The sequence below is a fragment of the Dendrobates tinctorius genome, unplaced genomic scaffold, assembly GCF_039654945.1.
Source record: "Dendrobates tinctorius isolate UK_male_01 unplaced genomic scaffold, ASM3965494v1 ptg000107l, whole genome shotgun sequence".
In the NCBI taxonomy this organism is placed as follows: Eukaryota; Metazoa; Chordata; class Amphibia; order Anura; family Dendrobatidae; genus Dendrobates; species Dendrobates tinctorius.
This window is the reverse complement of record NW_027361775.1, coordinates 8,824,985-8,845,234: the sequence shown is the minus strand read 5'-3', so window position 1 is coordinate 8,845,234 and position 20,250 is coordinate 8,824,985.

Below are 20,250 nucleotides of genomic sequence, written 5' to 3'. Positions count from 1 at the left end.
GGATCCGGCGTGTCCGGCTTTTTCACACAATGAAAGCCTATGAGCGCCGCAATGCGCCGGATCCGTTTTTTTTGGTCTGAGCATGCTCAGTAGCTCTGCCCACAAGACACATATATAAAAGCATGACAGTGGGACCCTCAGCCACACCCAAGATGCCACACAAGACAGCAACCAGGTGCAGGAGAAGGCAGGAGACCACTGCAGCAGCACCATCAGCACCACCACCACTCCAAATGGAGCAGCATGCTGAGCAACGGGAGGGGAGTCCAGCAGCAGATGAGAGATGGTAATTATCAAATCCCCCATTCCTCCAAACTAGGGCCATGGAATATCAAGATATTCATTGGCCCTTTGTTTCTCTTTATTCAACAGCCGCCCAAGAGATGCAGCAGCAGCAACAGTGGCAGCACTGGCAGCACCGGCAGCAGCAGTAACACCACCCACAGGCATGGAGTCTGGCCAGCAGGAAGACAGCACATCTTCTTCTGGGAGCCCTTCCTCGCATCGTCAGCGTTTGACGGTAAGTTTTTATTTCCAAAATCCATCATCTCTGTAATATATGTCTATTCATTGCCTTTTATTTCAAAACAGGAATCACAAGATGAAGAGGAGCTCCCAGAAGAAGAAGGAAGGGGTGGACAGACACCTGGAGTGGGCTCACAATTGGTAAGTTTTTTGCATCAAACGCAGAAACACAACATCACACTACACACAACATATAGAAAACAATGTTCTGCAGACCACACACAGCAAACAAATGCCTACATCCAAAGACATAACATTTTTTGTTTTCTTCTCTAGTCTTCCCAATCTGGTACTCGGCCAAGAGGTCCTCGCAGTGCCTCTCAGGGTCGTCGGCGACAGCAACGCGGCGGTCACCAGCGTGTAAGTATAAATATTTTTGCTTTTTTTTTTGCACTTTTTATTTCATTTCTTTTGTGGAGGCTAATTATGTTATTTTTGTCTTTTTCTTTAACAGCCTTCACAGCGTGCTCCCGACTCTGACGGTGAGGATGGAGGAATCGATGTGGACCACCTCATCGATCTCGTCAGAGAAAGGGAGCCGCTATGGAATATGGCTGACCGCCGCCATGCTGACCTGATCGTTACCCGACGACTCTGGGAGGAAATCTGTTCGCTCCTTGTGGACCGCTGGGAGGACCTCGATGCTCGGGCCCAGATTAAAGAGCGTAAGTATATACAGTACCGGTTGCTTGATGTAAACCAGTGTTTCCCGAACTCCAGTACTCGTGGTCCCCACGGATCATGTGTTCAGGATTTCCATTTACTATGGAAATCCTGAAAACATGACCCCTGGGGACCATGAGGACTGGAGTTTGGGAAACACTGATGTTGTATACTAACCACTCCTTTCTCGTTTCAGGGGACAGAATTGTGAAGCGGTGGCGGTCTGTGAGGGATCGTTTCAAGAAGGAGTTCAATAAAGAGATGCGGGCCCCGAGTGGATCTGGAGGACGCAGGAGCAAGTACAAGTACGCACAAGCCCTGTCGTTCCTCCGGGAAACAATGGTCACCAGAAGGTAAATATTACACAGCACATGTGAAAAAAAATGTTTAGATGTAACTTTTTTTTTTTCAGCCAGGGCCATACCATGTCACTATTTTAATTGTTTTTTTTCTCTTTATTCCACAGCACGGTGAGCAGCACTCGGGAGCCTGCACGATTGGACCCTTCTGAGGCGATCCCTGAGGAGACCGGCACCGAGGGACACTTCGACCGCCCCGGTACATCTGCACCTTCCCAGCCTTCCCACACATTCGACCCATCTGTCCCATCCACCAGCACAGGAGCATCGTGGCCGCCTACATTACATGAAGCTGCTGGTGAGGAGATCGCTTTCCCTTTACCCCACCCTTCTGCCCCTGCCACCTCTAGTACACCTGTGGGTAATGGGCGGCAGCGGCAGAGGGGTCAGGAAAAGACTTATGCGCCAGAGTTCTTGCATCTGAATGCATCTTTCCAGAACTGTCTAAAAGTCTTGTCAGAGCAAATCTCCGCAGGCTTTCAGCAGATCAACTCCAGCATTCTGGAGGTGAAGACACTTCTGCAAACCATGCATTCAGAAGCAAGATCTTCGCCAAACCACACCTTTTTCAGGTCTGTTGTGGAGCGCATGGCAACGCTCTCTCCTACCCCGCAGATGCATGTAATGCATTCATGCCACGGTGCTCTCCAGCACGTTACCTCCCAACCTCCTCCTCCCACCACAGTAGTTCCTCCACCTGCACCCCCTCCAGCCACTTTCCATCCTCCCCCTCCTATTACATACCAGCCACCTCCCCAGTACCAGCAACCTCCCCAGTACCAGCAACCTCCCCAGTACCAGACATCTCCCCACTTCCAGCAACCTGCCCCCTACCAAACTCCTTCCCCGTACGAAACTCCTTCCCCATACAACTTGCCATCAACATCATCTGCTCCTACAGTCCCTGCCCAACCCTCCACTCCACCGCCCACCACCTCTTCTGCCTCCCACATGTCCACCCATTCTGTAGCTTTTTCCACACCTTCACCTCTAACTGTTCCTTCCCCACCACGATCCCAGTCCTCTCTCCACACTCCACACTCCCAGTGTCCCTGCCTATTGGTTTTAAAACCTTTATTAAAAAAGTTTTTTGCACATTAAAAACATTTTACAAAAAAAAAATATTTTAAATAAAAGTTAAATTATCGTTTCACAATGGTTGTCTGTCATTTCTTTCCGCGGCGAACTATGTTTAAAAAAAAGGTTAAATACAGGGTATTTCAAAGGTAAAAAGGTATTCAAAACCAGGTATATAACTGTGGGTACATTTTACCTTTTTGCCACAGTTGTGTTCCTGGTTGTGTTTGAAGCAAAGTATTTCACCTAAAAAGTTGTGTTTATTGTTGGTGATTTCCTAACAATGTACACAACTTTTGTTACAAGGTGAAATACTTTGCATAAAACACAACCAGGTACACACCTGTGGCCTAAAGGTAAAAATAGTAAGACCATGACAAGATAGCCAACTTTGGTTGGCAAAGGTATATACTGTTGGTACAGAAGGTACACAAGTTTGGTTAAGGGCACAAATCTTTCACACTCTGTCATCCTGCCAGTGTACTCTGCCTTGAGGTGACATAAAGTATAGTGCAAAATTGTCCCTCATTACTGAAACCGTCACAGAACTTCTAGTGGTAATGTCATGGTAATCTTGCAAGGTGGTTTCTTCAGAGGTGTCCTCAATGGAAATGGGTTCCTTGCAGATAACAAAATTGTGGAGTACCACGCACGCTTTGATCACCTCGTCCACAGTTTCTGTCTTGAGGTTGATCGCAGTCAATAGGACCCGCCATTTGGCTGTCAGAATACCAAAGGTACATTCAACCATTCTTCTTGCTCTTGTGAGGCGGTAATTAAAAATGCGTTTTGTTCTTGACAATCCTCTGCTACCGTATGGTTTCAAAAGGTGTTCTGACAGCTGGAAGGCTTCATCCCCTACACAGACAAATGGCATAGGTGGACCAGATGTTTGCGGCAGCGGTCTAGGTGGTGGGAACTGGAAGGTGTTTCCATACAGTTTACGCCCCATGGCAGACAGTTTGAAAACTTGAGAGTCATTGGAGCGGCCATAGGCCCCGATATCAACAGCAATAAATTTGTATTCCGCGTCAGCGATGGCCATGAGGACAATGGAAAAATATTTCTTGTAATTGAAATATTCAGATCCGGATCCGGCTGGCTTTACAATGCGGATATGTTTCCCGTCCACAGCACCCAAGCAGTTCGGAAACTGACATATCTGTTGAAACTTTTCTGAAATTTCAATCCACCTCTCTGTTGTGGGCTCTGGTAAAAACTCTTCAGCTAAGGAGTCCCACAGTGCATGGCATGTGTGCTTCACTATTCCAGATATGGTGGAAATCCCGAGTCTGTACTGGAAATGCAGTGACGAAAGGGATTCTCCAGTTGCAAGAAATCTGTGGGGAATTAAAAAACAATCAATTAGTTTAAAATCACAGCATTACATACCAAAACTGACCTATAACACTTGGAGATACAAACTACCACCAACAAGATTGCAGTGAAAGTGTGCTCTGATGCGAGCATATCCAATAAATGTGGCTTACCTTAAAGTCACCATCAGACGCTCTGCAGGTGAAACAGAGAAGCGGCAATAGGTGTCCGCTTTTCTTATGAGGTGTGCAATGCGCTCCACCAAGTAATCAAAATTCTCCATTTTCATCCGAACATATCCAAAAAATTTATCCGGGTTTCGTCTAAGGTCCATGCAGAGTGTAGAATAGACCCCACGCGTCATTCTCTTGGCTGTGATGGGGTGGATCCACAAACGTCGTCTACGATGCCTGATGCACTGCTGTCTCGCTCTCTCCTTCTCCAGAACAATCACCCTCAAACGATTCGCCTCCGCTGTAAAATCCGCCAAATTCTTCAAAATATTTCCAATCACAACATCCATCTTCGCCAGTAACTTTCTCTTCTCTCCAACCTGCACTTTCTCCTCTACAACCTGTCAAAGAAGGGCTGTAGGAACACGCTATATATAGTTTTTCAGTAGCCAATCCCGTTCGGAAGGCCACAAGGGTCAATTTTAAAAACCAGATCCGGCATAATCCGTCAAAAAACGGAACAAAAACCGGATGAACCGGATGAGACGGATCCGGTTTTGTCTGTCAAGAACAAGACGGATCCGGCAGAAAAACGGATCCGTCACATCCGGTTTTACGAAATATTTGCCGGATCCGGCGCTCCGGCACGACGCCGGATCGCGCCTGACGCCGAAAATCTGATGTGTGAAAGTAGCCTAATAGATGACACTTGCTAGGCTTTTAGTGTATCCAAGATAAAATCCTAGGGAGAAAGTTGCGCAAATAAAGTCTTGTCTAAGACTAGGTTCACATTTGCATTCAGGAGGGCTGAGGATGGCTGCCTACTTCCTCCCTTCTTCTTCCCTGAGGCTCCACCTACTTCTGTATGCATCCTGCGTTTCCCTGCGTACCTGTCTTTAACATTTAGTACGCAGGTACATGTGTTGTGTGAGGATGCGTCCACATGCAGTGATTTGACATGTGCGGTGACCACACGGAAACGCAAAATTTTTTGCAGGAGAGAAGAATGACAGCTGCGTTCAGCACCACCTGCTGGGGAACAGCGGCTTACAGTAGCGCTTCTTCCCCGGCGGCCGTCCGTGAACACAGAGGACCGTGTGAACTGTTCTCCGTGTGCACATGTGCAGCATGTTTTGTGGGCCGTGCGCTCCCACAAGCACTGACATGTCTCCGTGTTTTGCACACGGACACATGGTCCATGAAAACACTCTAACGTGCAGAGAACCATTCATTTTAATGGGTGTACGTGTGTCAGTGTCTCTGGTACGTGACAAAATTGTCACTACATGTACTGGAGCCACTGATGTGTGAAAGAGGCCTAAGGCAATGTCAGGCAAAGACCAGGTGTTGGGCATTAAGTAGCATTGTCCATAGTTGCCTCAAGTTTAGCAGGAGTTTACTGCTACTACATCACTTTGTTCAGCTCCAGACATGTGTCTATTATTTACTCTGCTACTCCTGACTTTCATGCTATAAGGCTAGTTTCACACTAACATTCAGAAGGGCTGCGGATGGCAGACTACTTCCTCCTTTCTTATGTAGGGGAAGTGGACTGACCTACGGACCTGTCTGTAGTGGGAAGGTAAATGTACAGTGTGCTTGACATGGACTGCTGTATATGAAGGTGGGAGACAGCTGGAGATAGTAAGGGATGGTGGAGTACTGGGTTTGGCCACTAGGGGGAGACCAAGAACAGCAGAAACAGAAGAAGGTATAGTACTGTAGTTTGGCCACAAGATGGAAGCAGGGAGCAGTGAGGAAAGGGCCCAACATCAGCTTAAGGCTAGGAAACCTCAGTCATGGGGGGCGGAGTTACAGGAGCTCTAGAGGGGAATTACCAGGGAGGGGAATATAAGAAGGGATAGAGAGTTCCAGAAGGAAGCCAGTCCAGGAGGAGCTCAGGAGAAGAGAAGCTCAGTATTAAGGATCGTATTTCCCATCATAAGTCCGACATACAGTGTGGACGTCATCATTTACCAATTCCATTTCATTTTCATACTTCCTAGAGAAGTCCATATTTGGGGTCTGTGCATGGACACAATGTGTTTAGTACGGAACCCAAACTTTTCTGTTTGGGTTCGCCCATCACTACTTACAGGTGCTCGGGGAGAATAGCTGTGTGAAGCGACTCTTTCCTTTGAGGTATGAGACACAGAAATCTACCATGAAATGATAAGTTTTCACTTTGTTTTCGTTCGGTCTGCTTCATATGCTCACTAGGAATAGAATCTTTATGTCTAGATTAGAATATTCCTTGAATTATCTTCATGTTCAAGGATAACTACGGTGATTGCGGGCAAGCCACCATGGAGCAGGGGCACCAAATTCCATTAATTAGGGTGTTTTTTTACTTTTTAAAATAAAAATTGTTTACTTTCTAATGGGATTTATGTACACGTGATGCTAACTTACCCTTTGGTTGTGATCTAAATATGTTTTCTGACTCTTTCCTTCTGACACGGACCTGGTGATTAATGTTTCGGTAATCAGGCACCTTCTTCTCCCTTAAAGCTATTAGTTCATTTACCAGTCTCTCAGTGTTAGGGCACACTTATTGTCCTGTGTCTCTCACCCAGGCACAAGTCTCTCCCTACAAACACTTCCTGCTTCTTGCTCAAACCAACCCACAGCAAACTGCAGGGGCGGAAGGACTAGTCCAAGTGCACACAAATCAGAAGGGAGCATCATCTCTCAAAGTCACAGTGTAACTCAGCTCTTGATAGGGCTGCCCCCTGTAAAGACTACAAAGTTCCAAGTCTTTAACCAAGAATTGCTTGCATTGTTACACTAGAATTAATAATAAGGAGCTGTGTTCTTAACCATTTCTGACATTGTACTGTGACACCAGTTTATTCTAGGAATCAGAAATCAATAGTTCCCAAGAGTCCTGAAGGAGAAGCACAGGCATGAACCTGAATTCACTTAAATCCAGGTGCTAAAGAAAGCAATCACATTGGCTATAGAGTAAAGGCTTAAGTTGTCCCAATAGCTCAACAATCAGGGCTGGTATCAGAAAAATACAAGCTTTTTGAAGTCTCGGGAGTGAATGATAATAGAGCTAAAAGAAGCATCAGCAGAGATTGGTTTCTCATAAGCCATACCCTGAAGGATTGCAAGTAATGGAAATCTAAGTAGGAGTAAGAGGCTGGCCAGGTAGAAAGTTGGATTGAAGTAAAGAAGGACATTATGCAGTAACACAAGCACCAACCACATGAATTTAAAAAAATACAATGCCCTGAAAACTGCATAGGGAGGTGCCAACTTATGTACTTTTTAGAGGGAACAAAGGGCTTGGTGGGAGAATGCCTGTTGTTAGTGGCCATCTACATATATATAATTGAATGTATGTGTGTGTGTATATCACCAACCAATCACGAATCATCTTTCATTTCACCAGAGCTGTATAAAATAAGCTGAGCTGTGATTGGTTGCTATGAGCAACAGTTTTCCCACTCCACAACACCTCAGCAGAAACTGACCAGGTGTGAGAAATCTAGCATCCCATAGAACATAAGCCCCCAGGCATTGTCTGCCCCCCAGAAAGGAGCAGAGAGCACATGACAGAAATGATTCACCCCCTCCCTGCCCATATACCCATCACACATCCTCCATCCCATAGGCACATCTTTCCTCTTAAAGGGATCTCCGGTATGGAAGTTAGGGCAAATCACTCAGAGCTCTGATTCTGACCCCAGGCTTCTATTAAAGGGATCACTGGTATGGAAGTCAGGGCAAATCCATCCAGCGCTTTGGTTTTGACCCCAGGCCTCTCTTAAAGGGATCCACGGTATGGAAGTTAGGGCAATTCCTCTCAGCATTCTGGTTCTGACACCAGGCTCTCTTAAAGGGATCTCCTGTATGGAAGTTAGGGCAAATCCCTCAGCGCTCTGATTCTGACCCCAGGATTCTATTAAAGGGATCATTGGTATGCAAGTCATGGCAAATCCACTCAGCGCTCTGGTTGTGATCCAAGGCTTTCTTAAAGGGATCCCGGTATGGAAGTTAGGGCAATTCCACTCAGCGCTCTGGTTCTGACCCCAGACCCCTCTTAAAGGGATCCCCGGTATGGAAGTGAGGGCAAATCCACTCTGCACTTTGGTACTGACCCCAGGCCTCTCTTAAAGGCATCTCTGGTATGGAAGTTAGGGTAAATCCCTCTGCGCTCTGATTCTCACCCCAGGCTTCTATTAAAGGGATCATTGGTATGGAAGTCAGGGCAAATCCACTCAGCGCTCTGGTTCTGAAGCCAGGCCTCTCTTAAAGGGATCCCTGGTATGGAAGTTACGACCATTCCACTCAGCGCTCTGGTTCTGACCCCAGGCTGATGGGATGATGTGGGATATTTGGGGTAGTAGTCCAGTGGCTCTGGCTGATGGGATGATGTGGGATATTAGGGGTAGTAGTCCGGTGGCTCTGGCTGACGGGATGATGTGGGATATTAGGGGTGGTAGTCCAGTGGCTCTGGCTAACGGGATGATGTGGGATATTAGTGGTAGTAGTCAGGTAGCTCTGGCTGACGGGATGATGTGGGCTATTAGGGGTAGTAGTCCGGTGGCTTTGACGGGATGATGTGGGATATTAGGGGTAGTAGTCCGGTGGCACTGGCTGACGGGACGATGTGGGATATTAGGGGTAGTAGTCCGGTGGCTCTGGCCGACGGGACGATGTGGTATATTAGGGGTAGTAGTCTGGTAGCTCTGGCTGACGGGATGATGTGGGCTATTAGGGGTAGTAGTCCGGTGGCTTTGACGGGATGATGTGGGATATTAGGGGTAGTAGTCCGGTGGCACTGGCTGACGGGACGATGTGGGATATTAGGGGTAGTAGTCCGGTGGCTCTGGCCGACGGGACGATGTGGTATATTAGGGGTAGTAGTCTGGTAGCTCTGGCTGACGGGATGATGTGGGCTATTAGGGGTAGCAGTCCGGTGGCTTTGACGGGATGATGTGGGATATTAGGGGTAGTAGTCCGGTGGCACTGGCTGACGGGACGATGTGGGATATTAGGGGTAGTAGTCCGGTAGCTCTGGCTGACGAGATGATGTGGGATATTATAGTGAATGTGGCTATGCGGAGTGGGCAGGGGTCTACACTCAGCTTTATATATATATATATATAGATATAATCATTATAATTTGTTATAACTAACCGTAGTTAATTACTATGCCCGGGCAACGCCGGGCTCTTCAGCTAGTGTTTAATAAAGTTGAGTTATCCTCTTTACCTTTGAAGCTCCTTTTTCCCTTCTTGATATGTGAAGTAACTAAAACCTGGGTGTGCATTTTAGGGTAAATGTATTGTGGGAGTTAGGATAGATTTACTGACCAATATTAGAAATATGATACAAATTATAAATCCCACAGATAGCACTACTAAGAACCCTGCAGAAGTAACAGATTAGATACTTCTAGAGTTGCCTGGGGGAGCAGGTTGTCAAAGGGTGCCCTCCTAGAATTTCTGGTTGTCCATGAACTGTTGCTGCTCTTGTCAGTTGACGCCAAGAAAGATTAATAGAAGTCACTGTTTTATTTGTGCCAGCAGCTGAAAAGAAAAGGCAAAGCAGAGATAGGATCCTGTACATTGTGAAGGATTTATGTGTGCTGTTGCAAATGGTAAACGTCACCAAGCACAATGTGACCCTGGGTTTTTCAAGGTTCCTTCCCATCTTGGGCATAGCCTCTGGATACTGACAGGTACCTGTTGCTTAGACAGTGATAAGAGCTCATCTAATGAGGTTGATTCTTTAAGCCAACCATTCTCTAGATCAGGATGAGCAACATGAACCAAACCTGATGGGTCAGAGGATTTCCCCGAGCACCTGTAAGTAGTGATGGGTGAGCCCAAACAGAAAAGTTTAGAACCCTAGAGCACGTCGCCCGACAAGATCATGGGCTGCTGGCTTGGGACACTGTGTGTGAAGGTGCAGGGCAGGAGAGGAGGGAGCCTGCGCAGTCATATGGCCAGGAAAGGAACATCTGAAGGGGGTTCTGACACGGTATACCCCAATTTACCTGAGAGCTGTCTGGACCACAGACCCTGAGGACACAGCACCCCAGCTGGGGATTGTAACATCAGAACTGTGAGTAAAACCTGTGAAGACTGCACACTGCTGTGTCCTCCAATTTATTTATTGCTTCACTTGCCATGCACTACATCCACCATCATCACCATCGAATCACACTACAACTGCCCTGGGGTTTAGCGCTACTTGTGGAGAGCTGTAACAATCCTGCTGCAACACCATCAGCCCCAGCGGTCTCCTCAAGCAGCGTCGGCCAACATCTCCTATTTGCCGAAAACCACAGGTGGTGTCACAAACTATCTTTTATAAACTTTATTCTCCTTTTATCATCACTGCTGCTGTGACCCATCCCCTTAAGAAGCGGCCCAGTACCGAGTATCCCCATGGCCCTGGCGGGCGCTCCATAGTTGTTCTATGTTATTTATTTATAGCACAGATGCTGGCTGATGAATACTCATCAGCCTCGCCTTCTCTTGCTGCTATCAGTGACAGCAGGTGTACGCTGATGAGAGTAGTACTCTCATCAGTTGATGCCTGTGACCGATGGTAACCTTTTTACCACTGGTCACAGATGCTGGCTCACATGCTTTCATCCGACAGCGTGGTTATAATCTTATTGACGATCAGAGACCATGTTTGCCACGCTGTCACACAGATGACAGCATGGCAAACAATGGATGTTCGGGCCCTCCATTCATCTGAATGGGTTCCGGGTTCTGATATTGTTCTGGTACCCAAACCAAACTTTTTTAAATGATCGATTGAACACAAACATCCACGGGTTTACCTATCACTACCTTTAACCTGAGAGAGAAAACAAAGTTGTGGCACCAGTAATCCCTCAGCATTGAAAGTGGAATTGAGACTTACCCGGATCTGGAAAATGGAAACACTAGGGGTCTCAAAAATGTACATACGAAGTTTTGCACACGTGTCTGCATGGGTACAGCTCTGTCCACTCACTTTATTTCCGGGCTGAACTTTCTTCTCTGGCCATCCTGAAAAAGATTTTTGTGAACCTCTGGTGTGCAAGATAAGATGCATAACAACAAAGCAAGGGTAAATAACAGCATCATGTGTACTATAACTAAATAGGATGCCTGTGTTATGGAATAAACAAGGGATCAGTCGTTGATATGCATAGCAAAGGGTATGTGGAAACCACAAATTACGACCAAAGGATCCATTAGAAAAACATCTTTATTAAAGAATCACACAGAACGGGGCAAAATGGGGAGACACGTGCAAGGGAACAGAGTGCTGCAGTGCAACGGACACGTGACCAGCCCTTGGCCAAATTTTACAATGTCAAATTCTACAAAATAAATTAAATTAATTCACATCATTCCTATAGCCTAGAAAGGCCTGGCAAGCCGATTATCTTCCTGTTATTACAGTGTATTTAATTTATGAATATTGATGGGCTACATTATATATGGACAACCACAAATATTCAGGGCATATCCTCACCACTATAACAAGCCCAAACTATAAGTGCCCAATTAGAAATAATGCAATGACCATATATAAGGTCTAATATCCACCATGTGTATAACAAATAATCCGCCCGCCAACACGCTGGTTGACGGCACAAGGCAGAGGTAATTACCTGCAAAAGGAATGAATGAGAGGCCTGGGCAGTCAACGCGTCACCCCGACGCGCGTTTCGGAGAAAAACTCCTTCGTCAGGGGGCGTATGTAATCTAAGACCGGTGAGTTTAAATATCGCCAAACCGGAAGTGCCCGTGACGCGGACCGGAAGTGACGCGGGTGCAGTCATGGATACCGGGAACGCCGGATGGGCATAGCGTCATGTGATAGGGGCCCAGAAACCTGAGACACTCCCACCGCATAGAGACACCAGTACCATCCGACGCACCGGGACATGACCCACGTGCGTACAGGGTCAGCGCCACGTCAGATCCACCGTCACTAATCATGGAAGAGGAGGGGAGAAAAACAAAAACAAATCAGGCTGATCAGATGTAGAATTACATTACATACCCTATGCCACCCCGCATCATATCGATGCAAAGACAAATCACAGCCACTAAAAGGTCAGCTAATATGACAATCTGCATAATCCATGACATAATGTCATACCAGATGTCCACATATAACATTGAAAATCAAACTCCCAATTTCAAACCTTAATGCATAGAAATAATGTGTCAATAAACAATATGTACATACATGTACCTATATACCCACACGTAATTATAAACAACAATGTATGTAATGTAAAAATACATATATATTATTATATCCTAGTATATGAAAATCAATTGACACCAAAGCACGGGGCATAAAGATATAATATACATGTGTACACATATAAAATTGAGTCCATCCATGGGAGGGGAAGTATAAGGGGATTAGGAAAAATAGGGGGGGGGAAGGAAAGGAAAATGGAGGGGAAAACCACTCTTCAACCATGACGGTAAGGGGGATCCAAGATGTGATGGTATTGCCGGTCTGGATCAAAAGAATCCTAAAAAGATTAAAATTAAAAACAAATTAAAATCAATAAAAACAAACAAACTGCAGCACAATGCATCTCCGTGCATTGCTCCAATCACAGGGACATCACAAGAATGGAACATAAGATATATTTTCATTTAATCCTAGGGGGTGTACCGTGTCCAAAGTCCAAATCCAACGTGTCTCTCTCTGGGCCAATCGTTGAGACACACGTCCACCCCGAATCCCCACATCAATCATATCTATGCCTTTCACCTTTAGGCCACTACTGTCGCAGTTATGATGGATCTTAAAGTGTCTTGGTAGAGTTTTAAGTAAATTAAGATCTTCTTCATTTACTGCGGCCTGTATGCCAAGAACATGCTCCCTGATCCTCACCTTTAACTGGCGAGTGGTCAACCCTATATAGATCAGGGAACAGGGGCATGTGGCATAATAAATTACATTGCGGGACGTGCAAGTAATGGCTTTCTTGATATTAAACATTTTCCGTCCAGAAGAATCGAAAAACTTGTCATCCCTAACCATATTACTGCATGCCACGCAATGACCACAGGCCTTACTACCACCACTCCTCTTTCTGGTAAAATTATCCAGAAAGGTCTTTGAAGATTCATCAATAAAATGACTGCGCACAATATGGTCCCGCAGGTTTTTGGCCCTCCTAAACGTAATCCGCGGTCTTTCTGGAATAATTTTAGTGATAATGGGATCTGTCTTTAATATATCCCAAGACCTTTCAAGAATCCCACGCACTTGACCCGACCGTGCATTGAAATTTGTAATAAATCTCAACACATCCTTCTTTTCCTGTACCTCCTTGGTTTTATATAGGAGGGAATTCCTACTGCTATGTTTAGCCCGGAGATATGCCCGTTTAATAGAACGATTGCTATATCCCCTTTCGGAGAACCGATTTCTCAGATCCAGGGCCTGGGATTCAAATTCTTGTTCTGTTGAACAGATCCGTCGGAGACGTAAAAACTGGCCAACTGGTACAGAACGCACCATATGAGCTGGGTGGGAGGAAGATGCATGTAGGAGTGCATTCGTTGATGTTGATTTACGAAATATAGTTGTATGGATCAGACCCTCATCACCCCTAGTGAGAGAGACATCTAAAAACTCAATCTTGTCCCTATCAAAAGTACCTGTGAGCCGAATGTTCCGATCATTATTGTTAAGTGCTTCTATGAATTCGTTTAATGGTCCGGCCTCACCCTGCCAGATAACAAAAATATCATCTATGTAGCGCGTCCATGACAGGACGCGCTCCATAGATGGCAGATGATCTGACATCAGGAGGTCCCTCTCCCACAGCCCCAGGAACAAATTTGCATAGGAGGGCGCATAGGCCGCTCCCATAGCGGTGCCCTGGAGCTGTAGGAAGAAGGACCCCCTGATAACAAAGAAGCTGTGCGTAAGAGCGAATTCCAGAACCTCTAAAATAAGGGCCTGGAATCCCAAAGATAAGTTGGACATTGCTAGAAAGAATTTCGTGGCACGTAAACCATCACCATGGCGGATGCTCGTGTATAGCGACTCCACGTCCATGGTGACCAGCAGCGTGTCATTATCCAAAAAGAGAGAATCCATCCTTCGCAACAGCTGATTAGTGTCTTTAAGGTATGAGGGCATCAATTCTACAAGTGGCTGAAGAAGAGAATCCAGCCACTTGTTCACGCACTCCAAATAGCTCCCCCGTCCCGACACTATGGGCCTACCTGGTGGTGACTGTACATTCTTATGGGTTTTCGGAAGTAGATAAAACGTCGGAATCGTGGGTTCCACCACAATCAAGGCTGACAAGAGCTCCTTAGAAATAATGTCATTTTCCATCGCTCTAGACAGAATCTCCCTGAGTTGTCCACAAAAGGCGGAAAGGGGGTTATATGTCAATCTTTTATAACAAGTAGTATCAAGAAGTTGATGCATGGCTTCTTTCACATAAAGCTGTTTAGGCCATAAAACAATGTTACCCCCTTTGTCCGCCGGTTTGATTACAACATCAGGGAGACTTTTCAAATAGACAAGGCGTCTTCTCTTTTCCTTAGTTAGATTATCCCTCTGGATATACTGAGGTATTTTCAGGAATTCCTTACTAACCACCTTAACAAAAAGATCAATGGCACTACAGCTTGAAAGTGGGGGGAACTTCTTAGAGTGTGGCCTAATTGACGGGGGTACCTTACCTCCCTCTGTGATTAAATGTTCTTCAGACAAGTCCTCTAATATCCTCAGGGCTGATCGTTCTTTTTCTGTGGGAAATAATTTATTTAGGTTGTCATCAAAGAAAAAACGTTTAAACAAAAGAGACCTGGCGAAAATGTGTAGATCTTTAATGGCCATAAATCTATCGAAGCCTGCCACAGGCGAGAAAGACAGTCCCTTATGTAGAAGAGCGCAATCAGCTGATGTAAGGGTATGAGTGCTAAGATTAATTACCTTATTATCCCTGTTCGGGCCTCCAAGCGAGCGATTTCTCTGTCTTTTATATGGGTGGAAGTTATAATTCCTCATCTTCCCATAGTTAGCTCTAGATCGAGTAGTCATTGAGGAGGCGGAAACATCTGACTGTGCACTCATTGATGACACCGAGGTATTGGAAAAACTACGATGCATAGATGGTAACTGTGAAGAAATTTTCCTCCATTGATATACTGTTTTCATTTGGTAATCTCTAAGATCCCTATTGAATTTAGAGGTCTGTGTTTCATTGATTTTCTTCACAATAGCATCCACTGACTTATCCAAATTTTCCTCATATGATTTCAACTGTTCAACTGAACAGGTGGTCCGGAGATCAATCAGAGCCTGATCGATCTCTTTATCCAAACCGTTGATAATTTTAGTGTTATGTCCCACAAGTAATTTCATCAAGGTAGTTGAGCAGGTCCCACATGCATCCTCCCATCCAGTCATAAATTCAGCATCATCAATGGGAAAGGTGGGTAGAACTCGGACACGGAGACCCCTAGGTATCATGTTTTTTGTAATATATTTCTCTAAAAAAATTCTATTCCACCAAATTTTTGTACGTTTCGTCAATTTCTTCTTAATGGAATCAAATAACACATCATTCTTGAGATCACCAGCCTGTGTACCACTGGTCCCGTCCTGTCCAAAAACATCATCAATCTGTCCTAACCAGGCTTTTTCCCTGGCCCTATAATCCATCTGACCCGTGCCAGAACCTGTGCAAAACACAGAACAATAATATAACAACAAAGCAAGGGTAAATAACAGCATCATGTGTACTATAACTAAATAGGATGCCTGTGTTATGGAATAAACAAGGGATCAGTCGTTGATATGCATAGCAAAGGGGATGTGGAAACCACAAATTACGACCAAAGGATCCATTAGAAAAACATCTTTATTAAAGAATCACACAGAACGGGGCAAAATGGGGAGACACGTGCAAGGGAACAGAGTGCTGCAGTGCAACGGACATGTGACCAGCCCTTGGCCAAATTTTACAATGTCAAATTCTACAAAATAAATTAAATTAATTCACATCATTCCTATAGCCTAGAGAGGCCTGGCAAGCCGATTATCTTCCTGTTATTACAGTGTATTTAATTTATGAATATTGATGGGCTACATTATATATGGACAACCACAAATATTCAGGGCATATCCTCACCACTATAACAAGCCCAAACTATAAGTGCCCAATTAGAAATAATGCAATGACCATATATAAGGTCTAATATCCACCATGTGTATAACAAATAATCCGCCCGCCAACACGCTGGTTGACGGCACAAGGCAGAGGTAATTACCTGCAAAAGGAATGAATGAGAGGCCTGGGCAGTCAACGCGTCACCCCGACGCGCGTTTTGGAGAAAAACTCCTTCGTCAGGGGGCGTATGTAATCTAAGACCGGTGAGTTTAAATATCGCCAAACCGGAAGTGCCCGTGACGCGGACCGGAAGTGACGCGGGTGCAGTCATGGATACCGGGAACGCCGGATGGACATAGCGTCATGTGATAGGGGCCCAGAAACCTGAGACACTCCCACCGCATAGAGACACCAGTACCATCCGACGCACCGGGACATGACCCACGCGCGTACAGGGTCAGCGCCACGTCAGATCCACCGTCACTAATCATGGAAGAGGAGGGGAGAAAAACAAAAACAAATCAGGCTGATCAGATGTAGAATTACATTACATACCCTATGCCACCCCGCATCATATCGATGCAAAGACAAATCACAGCCACTAAAAGGTCAGCTAATATGACAATCTGCATAATCCATGACATAATGTCATACCAGATGTCCACATATAACATTGAAAATCAAACTCCCAATTTCAAACCTTAATGCATAGAAATAATGTGTCAATAAACAATATGTACATACATGTACCTATATACCCACACGTAATTATAAACAACAATGTATGTAATGTAAAAATACATATATATTATTATATCCTAGTATATGAAAATCAATTGACACCAAAGCACGGGGCATAAAGATATAATATACATGTGTACACATATAAAATTGAGTCCATCCATGGGAGGGGAAGTATAAGGGGATTAGGAAAAATAGGGGGGGGGAAGGAAAGGAAAATGGAGGGGAAAACCACTCTTCAACCATGACGGTAAGGGGGATCCAAGATGTGATGGTATTGCCGGTCTGGACCAAAAGAATCCTAAAAAGATTAAAATTAAAAACAAATTAAAATCAATAAAAACAAACAAACTGCAGCACAATGCATCTCCGTGCATTGCTCCAATCACAGGGACATCACAAGAATGGAACATAAGATATATTTTCATTTAATCCTAGGGGGTGTACCGTGTCCAAAGTCCAAATCCAACGTGTCTCTCTCTGGGCCAATCGTTGAGACACACGTCCACCCCGAATCCCCACATCAATCATATCTATGCCTTTCACCTTTAGGCCACTACTGTCGCAGTTATGATGGATCTTAAAGTGTCTTGGTAGAGTTTTAAGTAAATTAAGATCTTCTTCATTTACTGCGGCCTGTATGCCAAGAACATGCTCCCTGATCCTCACCTTTAACTGGCGAGTGGTCAACCCTATATAGATCAGGGAACAGGGGCATGTGGCATAATAAATTACATTGCGGGACGTGCAAGTAATGGCTTTCTTGATATTAAACATTTTCCGTCCAGAAGAATCGAAAAACTTGTCATCCCTAACCATATTACTGCATGCCACGCAATGACCACAGGCCTTACTACCACCACTCCTCTTTCTGGTAAAATTATCCAGAAAGGTCTTTGAAGATTCATCACTCTGTTCCCTTGCACGTGTCTCCCCATTTTGCCCCGTTCTGTGTGATTCTTTAATAAAGATAAGATGCATGTAATGTTGCAGCAGCATCTCTGTGCGTTATGCCTTCATGGGTCAGAGCTGTGTTGGTGGCATGAGGGAGATATACTGTACATAAAATACAGCAGGTTTTAACATTATGGTTGATTGTGTATATATTTCAAAACTTACAAACCATAACCTAAAACTTGAAACAGTGCAGTTATATGAAAGTATTCTGCTTCTAAAGTACAATATTGCTCTCAGATTCCAACACTGCCTTGCAGCAGAATGCCTAATAAAACTGTACTGAAGCAGCAAATGAGTTAATAAGAATTAATTTTACATTAAATGAACAATGACAAAATGATGACAAATCAACATATTGTAATTATATCCTTATTTAAATATTTAACCAGTCCCTAATGAGCTCATAAAAACGTGTAAGGCTGAATTACTTTTTAATGAAAATATTCATGAGATCATTACTGTCTGGCTTCAAGGCAAAGCAGACAAGCCCAGCAGACATATAGCACTGTATTCCATAGACATTACAAAACCAAAGGTTGGCGCTTGAAATCTAGATGTAAATTGTGTCCTGAAGATATTCTGCAATATACTCTAAGACAGTGATACTTTCTGATGCATATCTCTTCAAAGTTTTCTTCCATTACCTAAAAATGGTATAGAATACAAATAAGCTCATATGCAGCTGTTTTCTTGAGTAATGGTTACTGGATGGATATGATGAGTGAGGAAAAATTGTATTCAGACTGTTTTAGATGGTTTGAAGCAATGATGGAAGGTAAGGAAAGGAACAAAAGTGTTTTAATAGTGTATTTTTCTTGCTGACCCCACTGGAGATGACCTGGTTTATTGTACTCACTTATATAGCGATGTTTGAGTAAACCAGAGGAAACCCACACAAACACTGGAAGAACATACAAACTCCTTGCAGATGTTGACCTTGGTGGGATGCAATCCCAGGACCCCAGCACTGCAAGGCAACAGTGCTAACCACTGAGCCACCGTGCTGCCCATGGGATGATGTAAATAGGCTATATAGAGAATATAATTCTTTTGTACATCTAGATAGTTCTATAGAGCATAATAAATTGATCACATTACTTTCAAACCAATTTGTGCAGTTGTTTATTTTGTAGCATGGGAAGCTATCCCCCCTTCCCCACTTTAATCATTCCATGTCTTACCTGGTGAGTAGTGACTGGTTCAACCAATTACTGCATGCCAAAGCATGGTATCTGATATGACCTAGGATAAGTAGCCAAGTCTCCTTACACTTGCTTGACACTTTCCATAAGGACAAATGTTCCCCTTCGACTTCATGTCAGAGACGTCTCATCTAGCACTCCTGATGAAGGGCAAACAGCCTGATACATGTCTGCAAATGGAGTGTCTGGTTTGGCTTCTTATCCTAAACCAAAGTTTAATATTGGATTGCTACTTCCAATAGGTAGCACTAGAGTTCCCGTCCTCTTCCTCCCTGAAGAGCTATTTGCATATTTAAGTTCCCAGAGGAGCATTGCATGACTTATAAGTCTCCTTATGCCAGCTTGGCACGCTATATGGAGAAACTTTCCTCCTTAGGCCGGGGTCACACTTGCGAGAAACTCACACAAGTCTCGCATCTCAATACCCGACTCTGCCGCCGACCCTCGGGATCGGAGTGTGCGGCTGCATGTATTTCTATGCAGCTGAGTGCTCCAGTCCGAGTGCCGGTGGCAGTGCCGGGCGTTGAGGTGCGAGACTCATGCGAGTTTCTCGCAAGTGTGATCCTGGCCATAGACTCTCTATGGACTAGCACAGTAGAATCCATGAGCATACCCAGGATCAAAACTAGGGGGGGAAAGCCATGGTCACCAGTCCAGCCCCCAGCTGAGCACCTGTATATATATCACCAGCCCAGCATCTGTATATACATCACCAGCCCAGCACCTGTATACGTCACCAGCCCCAGCCCAGGACCTGTATATACATCACCAGCCCAGCACCTGTATACGTCACCAGCCCAGCCTGGCTCCTGTATACGTCCCCAGCCCAGCACCTGTATATACATCACCACCAGGCCAACCCCTGTATACGTCACCAGCTCCAGCCCAGCACCTGTATACGCCACCAGCCCAGCTCCCAGCCCAGCACCTGTATATGTCACCAGCCCTAGCCCAGAACCTGTATATACATCACCACTAGGCCAGCCCCTGAATACATCACCAGCCCCCAGCCCAGCGCACCTGTATACATCACCATCCCCACCCCAGCACCTGTATATACATCACCAACAGGCCAGCCCCTGTATACCTCACCATCCCCAGCCCGGGAC